This window comes from Saimiri boliviensis, chromosome 1 (genome assembly GCF_048565385.1).
Source record: "Saimiri boliviensis isolate mSaiBol1 chromosome 1, mSaiBol1.pri, whole genome shotgun sequence".
NCBI classification, from domain to species: Eukaryota; Metazoa; Chordata; class Mammalia; order Primates; family Cebidae; genus Saimiri; species Saimiri boliviensis.
In genome coordinates, this window is record NC_133449.1 from 93663397 (window position 1) to 93682447 (window position 19051).

A 19051-nucleotide genomic window follows, 5' to 3' on the forward strand; every position below is an offset into this window, starting at 1 on the left:
TCCCAGGCAGCTGAGTCACCATATCACCCTGATGTGTCACATGTTCAAATGCAGAGGAAAACTAAACATTTTGTTCACTCTTCTCGATACAGTAACAATCCATTCCCCCCAGATAATCACTTTTAATAATACCTCAAAGAGACAGCAAGTAACCATTTAGCTGCTACTCTCTAGGGAACTCTGGGCAAAAAAAAAAAAAAAAAAAAAAAAAAAAAAAAAATCACACATTGTGTAGGATTCATTTTCTCCTATTTTTCCTTCAGACCCAACATCAATCTCACTTCTAGCATAAGGTGAGATGTCTGAGGAATGAACAGCTTCTCAGCAGTCACAGTGTGGAAGCTGTGCATGAGGCCTGAAATGAAAACATTAAAGTGACGGTCTTCTAAGAAAGATCAGCAAGCAATAAATAACAGTATAAAAGATAACCATCAGTGGCTTGCCTCTGGCAACTGAAAGTAAATCATAGGGATCTCTGGCAGCTTCTCTTGCTCAGAATAGAACTCAAAGGCTCAGCAGAGCTGAGAACCTCAGTGTTAACTAGTGCTGGTCTCTTACACAGCTATTGGGATTATGCTTCCCCTCCTCCTCTTTTTTGAGGGAGCTTTTCTCAAGTTCAAAGCATTTCAGAACTGGTTCTGCCAGAGAGAGGGATTTATGTCAAACCTGGCATCAGTAGAGTAAATCAGCAGTTCTCAATAGAGATATACATGTAGATAGATACATGCTGGAGAGATTGCTGAGTCGATGAATAGAGAGAAAGAGATAGAGAGATGGGTGGGTGGATGGATGGATGGGTGAGTGGGATGGATGGATGAACAGACACATAAATTAGATAGACATAGATATATGAATTGATGGATATAGAGAGAAGAGATAGATCAGTCAATAGATAGATAGAACATACATCTAATTTTTAGATGCATCAACCGGAAGAAAGGAAGGAAGAGTTATGAAAGGAATCAGAGAAAAGTGGGAAAGAGATAAGAATACAACATGGGTGGGCAAGTTTTATGAAGTGTTGGGCCGCTGCACGCTTTAGTAAAAAATAATGAGATAGCTTTAATTATCAGAGGTTAACTTTTACTCAACAACATAGCTTTCTTTAGTACTATTAAATGATTTAACACTAAAAGATGCATAAAATGATACAAATACATGGAAAGCCCCACATACCTGCCTTTGCTCAACTGCATTCCCTCCTTCCTCAGCCCTTCCCCAGGGCTCTCACTCCCAGCTCGTTAGAATTTGGTATTTGTCATTGTCTGTCCATGGTACATTTCTCCATATTCATATACAAGGTATAATATCCCTTTTTTAAAATTTTCTCTTTTAAATTCAACACATAAGTGAAATTTATCTATATTTTCAATGTCTGGCTTTGGCTCATTATTTTCACTGATTTGTAATATTACATTACATGAATAAACAGTAATTAATCATCCTGCTGAGATATTTAGCTTGTTTCCCCATTTTAAGCCCTTGTAAACAATGTTGAAATAAACCTTCTTTGATATAGTTCTTTTAGCATATGTGTGAACATTTCTCTAGGGTACAAAACTAGGATTGGAATTTCTGGGATAAATAACAACATAATGTTTCAATCCTCCCCTTATATTAATTCTTTTGATTTAAGCTACATGTTATTAAGAAGTGTGGGGCCCTCAGTTCTTAGTCTTCTTGGAGGAAAGAATTTGGCCAAGAGACCAATTAGTGAAGTAAGCAAAAGGCTTACTAAGGAAATAAAAGAATACTGCAAGAGAGGAGCAGGCTGACCAGGCTGGGAACAGCCGCGAGAGCCCTGGGTTGTGGTTTTTGTTTAGTTCTGTTTTGAGACAGAGTCTTGCTCTGTCACTCAGGCTGGAGTACAGTGGCGCGATCTGTGCTGATAGCAACCTCCGCCTCCCGGGTTCAAGCAATTCTCCTGCCTCAGCCTCCCAAGTAACTCGAACTACAGGCACTCGCTGCCACGCCTGGCTAATTTTTTGTGTTTTGTAGAGTCAAGGTTTCACCTTGTTGCCCAGGCTGGTCTCGAACTCCTGAGCTTAGGCAATCCGATGGCCTCAGCCTCCCAAAGTGCTGGAATTATAAGCATGAGCCACAGAGCGGTTTTTATTATGAGGGACTGTTCAAAACTTCAGTTCCTGCTTCTGTCTTAAGTCTCCGCCTTTTCCCCCAGCCTAGTTTCCCGCCCAGCGACTGTGGATTCCCCCTTTCCATCAGTTGATGCACATGCACCAATGAGCTGGTGTTGGTTAGGAATCCTTCCTAAGGGCAGCCTTGCTCATGGCCACCACCCCAGGAAGGTCTATGGAGGTCAAACCTGTACTTATTGCCCTAGGATGTCTCTTAGGAATTTTCCCTTTGTCCTTTTTCCCTTTTTATCAGGATGCGACTAGCTACATTCCGACAGAGTAACTGCAGAGTGAACGATTACAGGGTGTTTTGGGGCGTTCCTTTCTGTGTAGGTATCTCCCCTTCTTTCTCCCCACATCTAACTGCTGGCTCACTCCAGCATTACAAGTGTTATCAGCATGCAGGTTTTGGGTGGTCCCTCGGGTGTGAGGCATCCTCCCCCTCCTGCTCATGTCTAGCTATCAGCCTACTCTAACATACATATCAAGAACAAAAATGATAGTATAGAACAGAGATAAACAGAAAGTTTTTATATTTCAATTCAACCATTGATTTAATTCATTGCAAAGACTGCAATGAAAGACTCCATTTTATCTCCATGTAAAGCACTGAGACTAGAAATATTTTGAATTATAAAGCCTACTAGAAGGTCATTGAAATAGACTGTTTCTCTGACACACACACACACACACACACACACACACACACACGCACACATAAACTGAAATCTTGATATTCTTCCTAATTGTCTGACACACATAACTCAATCATTTTCTTCCCAACCAAGCTATCATTCAAGTATAAAGACAAGGGAAGAAAAATATCTTCTCCTCACCCATAGCTGGGTTCACGGCTGAAGTCCCCATAACAAAAGACTAACAAGAGAAAAGTGTATTTAATAAAAGCTTTCCAGGACTTGGGAGCCTTCACAAGGAAATGCAGGCTCACAAAAACAGTTAAAGTTGTGTATTTTTATGCAACATTTGAGGAGTGAACCATCAAGGAGAAAACAAATAGACAAAGGAGTATAACCTAATGGCAGTAAACTAGGAGAAACTTAGCAAGGCCTGCGTGCTCAGATTTTTCTCTGTGTCCCTTTGTCCTCAGAGATAAGGATTTTCCTTTTTTTCCGGTATAGAGAGAGCACCTCTCACATAAAGGCCTTACAACCTGCTTCAGGCAAAGGCCGGAAAATCCTTCCTAGGTTTTACAATCTGCTTCAGGGGAGAAGGGGGCAGGGAACTGAGGGTAACCTTTCTGCTTCTGCCATTTCTCAAGTGCCAAGGTGTCATATTTTGCAGTAGCATTTTGCTGAACACCATCACAACGTTCAGGTATTTTTAAATGTGTTGTGGACCACTGCGCTCATCAGCCCTCCTTGAAGAAACATCTTAGGGACTAAAGCCAACAACTAAGAGATGACTACCATCAGCATGGGAGGACAGATGGTGAGCACCGAACCCACTTAGATAGACTGAAAATTTCATGGTTCAACACGGACACGTTATCCAAGGCCATTGTGAGAGTTATATAAATGCAGACATTTAAATGTGGAGGAAGTCACAGAGGCAGAGGGTGGAATGTAAAATTATATCTGTATCTTATATATGCAGGATTGTGTAGATACTTTTTAAAGCCTATAGACAGTGTATCTCTTCATTCCACAAATACTCCTTGAGCCTTTACCATATGGCAAGCACGGTGCTAAATACTGAGAATACAATGATGAAAATAAGACGCTGTCAAAACACCATGGGACATGAGTAGGGTGGAAGGAAAAATAGATATCAAACAATGACTCACACAAATAAAAGTAAGATGATGACCCTGAAAAATGATATGAAGTGAAGGCACATGACACAATGAGATGTACATACTAGGGGGCTTTACCTGGTCAAGGCAGCTGCAGAGGGCTACTGTAGAGACAGGCTGCACTCCTGGAGTTGAGACCTAGGAGATGACACAGGTGATGAGTGAGAGACAGGAAGCAGCGAGAACGCAGGACCCACTGTGATACTCAAACTCCAGGCAGGAGACAGAGCCAGAGGGAATCAGCAGGGTGTGAGAGGCTTTGCAATAAGAGATAAGAAAAAACATCATTCATTAAACAGCATATTCAGAAATTGATTCAAAGCCGTAAAAGTACCCATTTCATACCTGCCATTGTCCAGCCATATCTAACAAATGAGATAACTGGCTCAATGTCTTCAACAACAACAAAAATGACAAGGAAGGAAAAAGAAGGAATACGTTGACCAAAGGTAGGGTGTGGTTTTTCTCTGTGTCTTCTTGATTCAAAAAAGCCTAACAGCAAAGTAATATTTGTGAGACACTTGGGGAAATCTGGGCTCTGACTGTACAGTAGGAAGGGATTGTTTTTAGGTATGATCCTGGCATTGGGATTACATTTTTAAATAAGTCCTCATCTGTTAGTGGGACATTCCGAAGTATGTGCAAATAAAAAAGTGGGATAACTTAACATCAGTTCTCCTGGGTAGGAAAAACAATCAGACCATAGGGGACACTTTCTGATTCTAATAAAGCTCTTTATCTGCTAAATAATTAATGAACAAGAGAGTTCTTATTCGTAGAGACCATCTGACCACTGCCCTTCCCTGTATCCTAGAAGGTGGTCCCTATTATTCCTGTGACAAGTCCCCCCTCTATAAAGTAAGACTGTGGTGTCTAGTTTAACTAAACGTCCTGAGAAGAAATGAGATCAAAACAAAGTGCTCTGGGGGAGAATTAGGCCTCTGCTCCTGGTGCTTCTTCTTGCACATAAAATAAATTTGAGGGCAGGGTGCAGTGCCTCTCACCTATAATTAGATTACGGGAGGTCAGGATTTGGAGACCAGCCTGACCAACATGGCGAAACCCTGCCTCTACTAAATATACAAAAAATTAGCTGGACATCATGGCAGGTGTCTGTAATCCCAGCTACTTGGGAGGCTGTAGCAGGAGAATCGCTTGAACCTGGGAGGAGGAGGTTGCAGTGAACCAAGATAGCACCACTGCACTCCAGCCTGGGGGATAGAGGGAGACTCTGTCTCCACCAAAAAAAAAAAAAAAGAATTTATGAAACTGATATGTATGATCTGCAGCATGAATGATGTTTATAATGCTGCCTGTTTGTTTAAAACTCTAGAATTCCTTTGGTTACCTCCCCTAAATAAGCATTTGGAATCAATTCAGCAAACACTGGGGTGCCTGGAAGCTTGATGGTGAAGTTTCTTAAAACATTCTGTTGCTTTCGCTGCTAAGTTTCATCCCTGGTGCTAAGTCATTCTTGGAGTCCTGGATGGGTTAGACACCCCAAAACATGTTCGATTCTTTCAACCTGATAGGTAACTAGTGTGTTCCAAATTAATTAGTGCTAACATCTTGTAAGTTCCTTCTATATTCCAGGCACCCTGTTCATCATGTTAAAAATCCATGTCCTCTAATCCTAACAATATTGTAAGGAAAATGAGAAAATTAGTAAGGCTTGGGAATGGCAAGTAATTTGCCAAAGGACACACAGCGATCAAGTGGCAAATTCAGAATCCAGATGCAATCCTCCCTGCACGGGAAGCCTGTGCTTTGACCCTGCAGCTCACTGTTGAGGGACTACAGAGTTCAACTTACATCAACTTTCAAGACAATATGTATGTAGAAGCAAGAAATGCTTAATTCAGTGAGGGAAGATCAGAGACCTGATACAATAGGTCCCTTAACAGGACAAAAAAAAGAAAGAATTATATCAAAGAATGATATACCTCCCTAATATCTAACCTTCTAGTCTCCAAAGAAATTTCACCCTGACCTTTGGTAGGAACACAAGAGTTTCTGCTGATGCATTTACAAACTTGTTTGTACCCATTTCTTGAACAGTATGATGAATATCTGCAGTTTCTTAAGGAAAATGTTGTCTTCGCCTGACTTTGTTCTTGGCTCCTGTGGCTTGCACAAAGACCTGCTGCCTAAGTGGCCTTGCCAATGCACCTGTATGACTCTGACCTTAGTAGGAGCCAGGGCAGAACATCATCAGCTTTGGCCTGACATCACCTGTGCCTTAATGTACAGCCCCCACCTCCTGCCTGGTAGAACATGTGGTTTTCACTTTGCTGCTCTGTTGTGTAGTTGTTATTTTTGACCAAAACCCCAGTGCCCTTTGGAGGCAATCTGTTCACACTGAAATCTTTTTATTCAGAGGAGAATTCCACCAATGCAATTGCTGTATTCCAGATAGATATATCACTTGCTATAAAATTTCTCCTTATAAACATTTCTCTATCTTCTCTTACCTCTGATCAACATATACTTTTCTTATCTTTGTTAAGTTTCAACTATGTTTCAATCTGATGGTCTGTTTTGATCACTTCCATATAAAACACAGTGTTTAATAAATGCTCAATAATTCCTATGTTAAGGACTGGACTAAATAAGATGAGATGTTAAAAGATTTCATAGAATATTCCACTATTTTGAGTTTACATCTACCTTTGCACTCTCAAACATTTTTACATGCCAGTAGCCAGTAACTTCTGTTTTAAGACATTACCAGTGAAACAAGTCCTGAAAATCAAAGTGACAAGTTACCAGGCTTTTATTGAGGGCTCATTGTATACATTGTAAAAATTCATTTGCCTGTATTTTTGGTTAGACTTTTGAAAAGAAGTTATATTGAATACTGACAATGACAAAAAAAGGAACCCAACAAAATCATCAGGCTGGTAATATGAGCTATGTAGCAGGTTCTCTATACGGACCGATGTCAGCTACTAACAGCTATTAGCTCAGAAAAAGATGAAGTCATCACAACGCACTCTGCTCAGCATGTTCCTCTCTGTTTTATGACTGCACAGAGTCTAATGTGAGTAATGATACAGCTTCCATCTCCATGACACTTCCTTCAAAAAACCAAGTGTTATATGAACGTTTTCTTATCAAGTTTCATCTCTTTGATACAGTGTTTTGAAGGTCCCAGAGGGAAGTGGTGCAACCAAAATGATTCAAAATCAAACCTTTCTTTGCTTAACCGGCTGGGCGTGGTGGCTCTTGCCTGTAATCGCAGCACTTTGGGAGGCTGAGGCAGGTGGATCATGAGGTCAGGAATTCAAGAACAGCCTGGCCAACGTGGTAAAACCCCATCTCTACTAAAAATATAAAAATTAGCTGGGCATGGTGGCAGGTGCCTGTAATCCCAGCTACTTGGGAGGCTGAAGCTGAAGAATCGCTTAAACCTGGGGGACAGACGTTGCAGTGAGTCGAGATCATGCTACCGCACTACAGCCTGGGTGACAGGGCGAGACTCCGTCTCAAAACAAAACAAAACAAACAAACAAACAAAAAGATAGCACAGAAAATTACAAACAAACAAAAAATCAAACCTCCCTTTGCTTAACTCAAGCTTGGCTCCACGCGGCATGACTTAGCTCTTCACTTCTCTCTCCTAAACAGAGGGTTAGCCAATGGAAGCTCAAATTCATCATACAGCGTAGTTCACTTTGTTCAGTTCTCAAAAACATTTTAAATGGCTGAAGAGACATTTTTCTTTGGAGGGCTATTGTGATTGCGTTTGGAAAAGTTTCCTACCGATCAGCCTGCTTTCTTTGTATCTATAGCACAATGGAACATGGTGAACATTGATGCTCCATGAGGAATTTTTTTTAAAAAAAGAGGGAAGAAAGGAAAATTTGTAGAGAAATTTTCCTAAAAGTTAAACAAAATATATAATATTCATAATTATATATTATATAACATATAATATATATTTATAATTATATATTATATAACATATAATATATATTTATAATTAATTATATAATATATAATATATATTTATTTTTATATATTTTATATATATATATAAAATATATATATATGTTGACCTTTTCAAACAAGTTAAGAAAAAGAAAAGGTCTAAACAATTGAGTTTTAACAAAACAGGAATTCAGTCAGTAAGCATCTCTGAGTGTGCCCTGCTTTAAGAAGAGACCCTGAGAGGCCATTAAGAGCTGATGCTCCCACACATCAGCTGTCGTTCATTTGTAATCCTGTTTCTATAACAGCGTTGATTCACGAGGCCCATACCATCTTTGAGAAAAGCACAGAGACCCTTGTCATTCTCAGCATCCTCTATCAGAGTTTCTCCATGGCAGCACTATTCACATTTTGGACCAAATCATTCTTTGTTGTAAGGAGTGTCCTGTGCATTGTAGAATGTTGAGCGGCATCCCTAGTGTTTACCAATGAGATGCCAGGAGCACCCCCTTTTGCATCCTGGTGATCAAAAACATGACTAGACTTTGCCAAATATCACCTGGGGTGGGGCAAAATTGTTCCTGGTAGAGACACAGTCCTATAAAAACCCACCCTGAAGGGTTTTTAAAACTAAATTTCTCCCAAGAGTTGGTTATTGCCAAATGTTACCAAGAATGTCATTGTTCCATATGGTATGAACCAGAATCAAAAGAAACTCAAGAGGCCCCCACATTAAAAAGCCTCATGAGTTCAATAGCAGAAAACTGCATACCCATTCAAAGAAGCAGCAGCTTGAAATACCTTTTTCCCAGAAAACTAAAGACCTTTCAAGCTAAGGCTCTTGGTTTACTACCTAAGGCTTTCGAGAATAAGAATGTTTATTCCCCCTAACCCCTAATTATAGATGTCATTAACTAGTAATCAATTTTAAGATGAATTGCTTTGCCTTTAAAAACACATTAGCATTATAGGATGGCTTAGTGATTAAACAAATTGACACACATTATAATCATGTTACCATTATTAACAATTATTTGTTGATGAATAAATTATGGAGTTCCAGTTAGAGAGTAAACTCAAATTTCTTTGCATTTTAATGTTTTTGATTGTTGGAAGTTATTTAAATAAATAAGTAATCCATCATGAAGTGCTCTTTTAAAGTTACTTATTTGGTTCACAAGCAATACCGCTAGCCTTGACTTCACTGTTACAAGTATTAATTTATCATTTCTTTTTCTTTGAAATGGTTAGCTGTAGAAAAAGCATAGCCCCAGCAAATTCGGTAGGTGCAGACAGGCCGATCACTTTAGCAAAAATAACAAAGGCAGCATTTTCTAAGAAAAATCACCTGGCAGGACCCTGCTGATACAAATATTTTGGGGCTTCATTAGTATGAATACACAGCTAAGTACAGTAGATCAAACATGACCTTGCAAGGAAACATGAGACCTCAGGCAACATTTATCTTGTATTTTAAAATAAGATTAAAGAAGAACTACAGGAGGCTGGGAGTTGAAGCCAGGAGCCTTTAAAGGAAGTCTGCAGTAGGGAAAATATCATTGAGAGGCCATTACCAGGGAGAAATTAGGAATTACATCCCTTAGTTCTATTCTCAGACATTTCAATTTGGTTAATATTCTGATTTTATACCACCTAAAGCCGTGTCAGGTGATTAAAATAGCACTGAATGTAGAGTAATTTTAAAAATGGGGTGAGGTGGGGTGGGAGGCTGCAGATCAATATCGCCCTCTGGGAGCTTTATGTTTTTCATGAGTTAACTGGAGGCCCCTCACAGACTGTGAACTGTAATTCAGTGTACCATTATTATGGTATAATAAAGCAATACCATATCTAGGTGGGGCTCCACTGCCCACGTGACTTTGCAATCATTTCATCTTTTTTTTTCTTTTTTCTTTTTTTTGAGACAGTCTCACTTTGCCCCCCAGGCTGGAGTACAATGGAGATCTTGGCTCACTGCAACCTCCGCCTCCCGGGTTCAAGCGATTCTTCTGCCTCAACCTCCGGAGTAGCTGGGATTACAGGCACGCCACCACGCCTGGCTAATTTTTATATTTTTAAATGAGATGGGGTTTCACCATATTGGTCAGGCTGATCTTGAACTCCTGCCCTCGCGATCTGCCCGCCTCGGACTCTCAAAGTGCTGGAATTACAGGTGTGAGCCACCGCGCTCGGCCAAGTCCATCTTAATAACCTTCAAGGAGTGTAGCTGAAGGGAGTTTACTAAAGGGGCTACTGGCAGATGTGGGAGCTGGGCAGAGGGAAGGACCTAAACAAAAAGCACCCAGGGGCTAGGAACTGTAGGAAGTGGAGACCCTGCCAGGCCTGAAAGAGGCAAGAATGCGATACTGCAGTGTGGGCAAAGCTCTCCTCCGTGCCTTGCTTGGGAGAGGCCAGCACCTTGAGCTAGGAAAAGCAGCAGGACCACTAGCGAGCCAAGCCGGGAGCCGGGAGGAAGGGAAACAAACTCCCGGACTTTTCTGCGCTCACGCAGGACCCCGCCTTGGGTTGGCCGCACCCACCGGTAAGTTAAGGAAAAAAGTGGGGGCGGGGGGAAGGTTGGGGGCGTTGCAGGCTGCGCAGACCACATCAACCACCCTGCCTGGACCGCCCCTGCCGCCCAGAAACATCTCCAGGGCGCTTTTGAGACTCTTCTTCTTCCCAAATGGAGTCGCTCCTTCCCCTTCACGGCCATTGGCTTCCAAACACTCCAGGTCCTGGAGCTGACTGAGAAGTTCTGTCGTGGCAGGGCCTGAACGCGTGGTACGCAGGGCGAGTTTGGGTCGCCTGGAGAACCTCCATTCACACCTCTGTGGTTGTCTGACCATTTTACTGAATCAGGGTTGTGACTGGAAGGATGGTCTCTTAAAAATAAAAATAAAAACCTTTGTGAAAATCTTTGCACGTATCCCTTGTGTGTGAAATCATCACAAGGCCCAAACTCCGCCTTTACAAAACAGTTTTGGCCAGGCGCGGTGGCTCACGTCTGTAATCCCAGCACTTCAGGAGGCCCAGGTGGGTGGATCACTTTAGGTGAGGGGTTTGAGATCAGCCTGGCCAACATGGTGAAACCCCGTCTCTACTAAAGATACAAAAATGTAGCGGGGCGTGGTGGCCTGCGCCTGTAATCCTAGCTGTCTGAGAGGCTGAGGCATGAGAATCGCTTGAACCCAGGAGGCGGAGGTTGCAGTGAACCGAGATCGCTGCACTGCACTCCAGCCTGGGCAAGAGAGTAAGACTGCCAAAAAAAAAAAAAGTTCCATCTGTGACGCTATGTTAGTGGGCATATTCTAAAAAGCAGGCGTTAAGATGGGGTTAAATGAGCACGAATGTCATTATGAAAAGTGCTTGGGTGGAAAAGAAGAGGGAAGTGGAGAGCGGGCAGGCGGAGAGCCATTTCAGCACAGCGCAAGTGTGACCTAGCCCAAAAGAGAAAGGGATGGAAGACTGGGTGCCAGCGCCTTAGGCTGCTGCACAGGGAGCTCACGGGGGAGTCCTTGACCTCTAAGCGGCCTGAGGCAGGTGTCGCCTCAAAGAAAGAACACTTACGGGTCTCAAATACAGCAGCCGGGCCCTTGGTCGGGTGTGCTCCCAGGAGTTCATCCTCAGCCAGAAGCATTCTCAACAGTCCCACACCTCTGTTCTACAACTCTGCCATCTAAACAATCATCCATGTATCCTAGAAGATGCTGTATGTGGACCAGCATTCTAATCCGGCCTACATGCTTCAAAAGGGATGGTTAATTAGCAGCTGAAAGATTCGAATCAAAGCATTCACCCTGGAGGCTATCAGGAGGCTGCAATTATCTTCACCTTAAACAAGCAGAGAAAGTTGTAATGTATACTAATTAAAGGGCCTACCAGAGTAGACTCTGAAACCATGTTAGTGTATTAAAACTACTTGATAATTATTGTTCATGTAGTAACATTTGCTCTGAGACTTGATGACATTGTAGCATAAACAGGGTAGAGAGGTTAAAAAGGAGAAAGCTATATCCCTCACCTATGTTTTAGCCAATGGATGTTACAGAGGCTACTAATACTGTACAAAAAGAAATATATTGTGTTCATGGATTGGAAGATTTAATATTATTAAAATGTCAATTCTTCCCAAATTGGTCTATAGATTCAACACAGTCCCAGTCAATCTCCTAGCAGGCTGTTTTACAGATACAGATAACCTGATTCTGAAATACACATAAGGCAAATAGCCAGAAACAATTTTTTGAAAAGAAAAAAAATGATCAGAGGACTCACCCTACTCTAAAGCAGGGGTATCCAATCTTTTCGCTTCCCTAGGCCATATTGGAAAAACAGTTATCTTGGGCCTCAAAGAAACTACACTAACACTAACACTAACTGCTGAGCTTAAAAAAAAAAAAAAAAAAGAAAGAAAGAAAGGGCTGGGCGCGGTGGCTCAAGCCTGTAATCCCAGCACTTTGGGAAGCCGAGGCGGGTGGATCACGAGGTCGAGAGATCGAGACCATCCTGGTCAACATGGAGAAACCCCGTCTCTACTAAAAATACAAAAAATTAGCTGGGCATGGTGGTGCGTGCCTGTAATCCCAGCTACTCGGGAGGCTGAGGCAGGAGAATTGCCTGAACCCAGGAGACGGAGGCTGCGGTGAGCCGAGATCGTGCCATTGCACTCCAGCCTGGGTAACAAGAGCGAAACTCCGTCTCAAAAAAAAAGAAAAAAATTCCATGTATAAATCTTACAATATTTTAAGAAAGTTTATGGATTTGTATTGGGCTGCATTCAAAGCCATCCTGGGCTGCATGTAGCCTGCTGGCCGTGGGTTGAACAAGTTTGCTTTAAAGCTTCAGCAGTCAAGACAGTGTGGCATTGGTGAAAGGACAGACAAATCGATGGAACACAACAGAGGTACACACAAAACTAGACAAATGATTTGTGACAAGAATGAAAAAGGTAATTCCATGGAGAAATGACAGTCTTTTCAATAAGTAACACTGGAACAATTGAACAATCCTACGCAAAAACATGAACCTCAATCCATTCTTCACACCTTATGCATAAACCACCTCAAAACCGAGAAAAAAAAAAGGTAAAACTATAAACCTTCTATAAGAAAGCATAGTAGAAAATTTTCATGACTTTGATTTAGATGAAGAGTTTTTATATGCAATTTCAAACTATGACGCATAAAACACTAATTAGACTTCATTAAAATGTGAAATGTCTGTTTTGCGAAAATACAATTTAGAGAATGAAACAAGACACAAACTAAAAGAAAATATTATCAAATCACATTTCTGACAAAGGACTTTCATCCACCAAGACTACATAAAGAGTTTCTAAAATTCAGCAGTAAGAAATAAAATCATTCAGTTTTTAAAAATGGGCAAAGAATGTAAATAGACTCTTAACAAAGAAGATCTACAGGTGATATATAAGCATATGAAAAAATTCTCAACATTATTAGTCATTGGTAGAGTGCAAATTTAAACCACACTAAGATACCAGACATGTCTACTAGATAGAAACATATCTATCTATTAGAATACACCAACAATCTCAAGAGTTGGCAAAGATATAGGAACTGAAACTGGTGCTCTCAGATCTTGCTGATATAATGCAAAATAATTAAATTATTGTAGAAAATATATTATCAGTTTTTTTATGAGATCAAATACATACCTATCATGTGACCCAGAAATCTGATTTCTAGGTATTTCCTGAGGAAAAACAAAAATGTATGTTTACACAAAAACCTACAATACATAACAGTTTTATTCATAATTACCAATAACTAAAAGCAATCAAGATGTCTTTCAATCTAAAAATGGATAAACAAACTATCATACATCTAAATAATGACAGATTGTGATCAAGTTCCGGGAGGGGGAGAAATACATCATTCAACCCTTCACTGTTTAGCACAGTGTTCACTGTATGTTTGTGCTTCATAGATATCCTTTTTTGGGTTAAGGAAATTATCTTCCATTCTTAGCTTTTGCAGAGTTTTATTTTTATCGTGAATAGATAAATTGAATTTACTCATTGAACTGAATTTTGAATTGAACTGATATTTGTGGAAGTGGCCAGTAGGATAATGGCCTCTCAGGTAATTTCAGTGTTTGTTGTTGCAGCAAGAGACTCCTGTGGCCCCAAAGATTTCAAATCTTCTTCAGTCTGGATGGCATGTCAGTGCCCAAGATGAAAGAACATAACTGTTTTTCAAAAACTTTGGTAGTTGCCCTAGTTTTTACAGTGTATGTCTTTAATTAATCAGAGTCTATCTTTGAATAAATATGATGTTACTTTGCTTGTACTATAAAGACCTTACAATAATACAGTCAGCCCCGGATTCAACTAACTACAAATGGAAAATATTTAAACCGATAAAAAATAACAATAAAAATGATTCAAAAAATACAGTATAACAACTATTTACACAGCATTTAGCTTGTATTCATTATAATAATCCAGAGATTATTTAAAGTATATGGAAAGATATTCATAGGTTATATGCAACTACTATGCCATTTTATATAAGAGACTTGAGCATCAGTGGATTTTGGTAACCCCAGGGGTCCTGGAACCTACATGCTTGACCTTTTCCACTTCTCAAGGGTGATGGCCTCTGATGGACTTTACCTTCCAAATCTCATAAGTTTTCTCATTGGCCAATTCTAACCCAAGTAGGGAAATGATCCTTAAACTCAGATGGGATGGGGATGATGATGCCACATTAACAATAAGCAATGCAGCCACAGACTTAGTGCTTTTCTTAATTTTTTACCATACAGTTATTGTTATGGTTTGAATGTGGGGACATTGCACCTTCTACTGAATAATATTATCATATACATAATTCCCAGAGTTCATACAATCCCACAATGAAAATCCACCTGGGAGAAACAGCTTTTCACACAATTACTGAAAATATGACTGCAGATCCTGTTAATTAACATCTTTCAAATTTTCATTTGAACAGAAATGAATTCCGGCAAATTGGTGGGCATCTATTCAAATGGATCAGTGAAAGCCAATGTCAGCTATACGCAGAAGATAGTATATGCCTACCATAGTAATTTATAAGGCAAAGAAAGGCAATAGACTTCATTTGCTATTTTCATTCCAAGTACGAAATGCACAAAGGGCTTACTCTCAGGCCCATTTACTGTATATGCCATTTTGCGTTATACTTCTTTGGGGCAGCACTCAAGCAGACACATGTATTGCCTGCAATAGCTTCTTGCCCCTTTCATGTTGGCAGAGCCCCAGTTTTGCTCTGAGACTCAGGTAAATTGATCTAAGCCAAACCTGGGAAGCCCGTATCAGGAAACAGTTTAGAAGTGGCCAACTGAGCCTTGAGGGTCTGTGGAACTTCTTGGAAAGGTTTTCCCTTCTCACAGAAAGGGCCACAGGGGAAATCAGCGCCTCTTCCCAACCAGACCTTGTCATGTCCAGATGCAATGTCTGTTATCACTTGTTGTCATCTTGAATCCTGTTTGGGAAGCAACCTTGGGACAAAGCCCAACCCAAAGGGTGCACAGGGAGAAGACATAGGAACCTGGCACCTGACCAAATCACAGAGCCCCTTTCTCTGGACATCCAGGGACTTTTGACACTCAGTATCCCTTGCTTTAAGTCAATTGATTTGAGATTATTTGCAAGGACTACACTCTAGTATGGGCAGCGAACATCTACACCAGGAGGACACACCTTTGGTTATGCTAACCTGGCCAACAGAGGCAACATCACAGCATCAAGCTAATGAAGATGGTAACCTGAGAATCCTCAACTCAGCACCTGTCTAATGTGACACTGAAATATTTCCACTTGAGATGTCAACTTAAATAATTTAGGAAGTTTAGAGACTGGCAAGTTAATAACTTACAAATTATTAACAGAATCATTCAGTCAAGTCTGAAGATCAAAGGATCTGCTGATCATTCCTCTACATGAAATCATAAAGCATGTTTTCTTGAGTACCCTACCCTAAAATACTACATAAAAGGCTGTTGGGTTGGGGAGCTGAGTCCTGAGAGTGCAGTGGTTCTCAAAGTGGGGTCCCTGGATCAGCAGCACCAGTATCACTGGGAACCTGTACAAAATGCAGATTCTCAAGTGCCAGCCCAGACCTGTGGAGTCAGAACCTCTGCGGTAGGACCCAGCCATCTGTGCTTTAGCAGCCCCCACCCCCTCAAGGAATCCTGCTGCTCATTCAAGTTTAAAAACATCTGTACTTAATAATGGATGGGTTCTGACTCAAGGAGGAAATGAGCAGGACAGAAATAGCTGGTATAGACAGATCCTGAAAAAACAAAACTGCAAATATGACAGCTGGAAATCAGTCTAAAGCACCCAAGCTCTCTCCAAGGTAAAAGAAATTTAAAAATACCCTTTCCTTCTATGTAAACTCCCCTGGGGTCACATACTTTGGGACTTAGTTTTCAATGATGCCCTAAGCACTTAGGTTAATTTACAATAAGACAAACACAGAACATTGTTTATGTGTCAGGCTCTGTACTACATCTTCTATTATCTCATTTAATACCCCAACAGCCTAGGACAGCAGTCCTAGGATGAGAATAGTAATAACTCATCTCACAGAGAATTATTATTATTCTTGTCTCACAAATGCATAGTATTTGAGGTCACACACTGAGTATAGAATAGAGCTGGCTTCCAATCCTCTGTAGACTGATTTCAGGGCCTAGTTCTTTTAACCACTCTATTCAACATCCTAGACATTCAGCAACTGTGTATTGAACACCTGTTACTTAATAAAACAATGCTCTGATGAGGGGAGGATAAAAATAAAAGGTACCCCTTTTCCAAGTAAGAACTAACAACCTAAAAAGGAAAGTAGCAGCGACAAGCAGCTCTAATATGAAGCAGAAAGAAACAAAGACCATGTTTGTAGTGCAAGAATAGAACTGGGGAAGCCAACAAGGAGTACCATTAAATCCAACAGAGAGCACCAGGCTTCCCAGAGTATTATAATGGCCAAAGAGAAGGGGAAAGTCAATCCAGGAAGAGAGGAGAGGACAAGAGAAGATGTGACATGACAACAGGGGCAGGCTCCAGGCAGGGATGCAACCCAGCATGGAGGGGCAGAGTGTGTGTGGAGTAGAAAATGTGGTTGGAAAGTGGAAAAACCCCATGCTGAGACCATGAGGGGCCTTCAATTCCATGGCCAACAGTTTAGATTTCTACTTGTAGGCTGCAATGAGCCATTTAAATATTCCTGAGCATGGGAACAACGTGATTTGTTCCCTCTTCTCCTAGGAGAGGACCTGGGAGAAAAAGAGAATAAAAAAAAAGAAAACCTACATTTAAGAATTCAGCAAAGGAGAATTCATTGAGGTAAAGACTGTTTGGCACTATGGTTAAGTGAAATTAGCCAGGCACAGAAAGACAAATATCACATGTTTTCATTTATATGTGGGCACTAAAACAGCAGGTCTCATGGAGGTAGACAGTGGAATAGTGGTCACCAGAGGCTGGGGAGGTGGGGAAGCGGGGGAGTGGGGACAAAGGTAGGTTGGTTAAAAGATACACGCACACAATTAGGTAGAAAAAAATAAGTTATATTGTTTGGTAGAATAATAGGACTAATTTACTGTAACTATAATCACTTTAATGTGACTTTAGTTAACAATAATTTATTGTATATTTCAAAAGAGCTAGAAGAGAAAATTTGAAATGTTCACAATACACTTGAAAAATGATTGAGGCGATTCAGATTCTGATTTGGTCATTACACATTACATATTATATGCATGTATCATTACATATTATATGCATGTATCAAATTATCACATGTGCCCATAAATATGTATAACTATCATGGGTCAATACAAAAAGAAAGAAAAAAGTCTGGAAATGGATAAAAAAGACCTTCTGTTTGAATGAAAAGATTTTCATGTGAGAGTAGCCCATATGAATCAATGAATAAATGAATGAATGAATGAATGAATGAAAGCAATTAATAGATAATGGGAAGGATTACAGAAAGGTCAAGAGCATGAAACCTAAAAGCAGATTTTGGACTTGGACGTGGAAAAGCAGAGTGTGACTTGCCCCAGGCCCCACCTACTTCTTAGAAGAGGCTTGCATTGCTATATTTTATAAGCACTAATTACTAATGCTTATAAAATTCAGCAGTATATTTTGAAAAACAAAATACACTCCTTTGACATTTCAAACTCAAAAAAGAAATTTCTGGGAAAACATATTGTGACAGGTTTTTTTGATCCTTCAAGACATTTTGGTAATAAAAAGGCATTTGTCTCATTAAATAGTCTCACATTTCTGCTCTGAAATTTATTATTGCTTTCAAGTTTTGAATAACTGGCTTGATCATAAAATACAAGTCAGGTGTACCTAACATTATTGGTTACCTTCATTGAGGCTCTTTTGGTTAATATATATATAACATATATATAAAATATCTAAGCTATTTTGTATATTTTATGTATATATTATATACTTTATATTATATATAAAATATATAAGCTATGTTGTGTATTTATGTATATATATAAAATATATAATATATACATAAAATATGCAAAACAGCTTAGGCAAAATTTTGGTAATGCATAGAACAATAGCATCTGCTAGAATCTAGTAGCAGGATGAACAGCTGGGGTTCTTCCTATGTAAGAACCAGAAACAGAAAGTTGGGACTAAGGATATTATCTCCATCCCTACAGGGTCATAGAGGGGTCTTCTCCCAGCTGTTCTTTAACATCCACCTCACTCTCACTCTCTCAAAGCTTCTATCTCCACTTCAGTATAGATCTGTCCAAAGATGGCTTGAAGTTTATATTGCTTTCCACTTCAAGCACCTAATAGAGACTCTCTTAGTCTATTCAGGCTGCTATACCAGAATACCACAGACTAGGTGGCTCAGAAACAATAGAAATGTATTTCTCATGGCTCTGGAGACTGGGAGTACAAAATTCAGGGGCCAGCTGATCAGAAGTCCCGTGAGGTTCATAGACAGCCACTTCCTTATAGATAGATAACCATCTTCTCACAGTGTCCTCATGACACACGGGGCAAGGGAGCTGTCTAGGGTCTCTTTTGTAAAGATACTAATCCCATTCATGAGGGCTCCACCCTCATGACCTGATCATCTCCCAAATGTCCCACCTCCTAATACCATCACACTAGGGA

At 40.3% G+C, this 19051-nt stretch overlaps 1 pseudogene; it reads right to left on the bottom strand.

The window, feature by feature from the left end:
- The window catches only part of LOC104650557 (protein ILRUN pseudogene), a 61174-nt pseudogene that overhangs the window by 23611 nt on the left and 18512 nt on the right, over positions 1-19051 (bottom strand).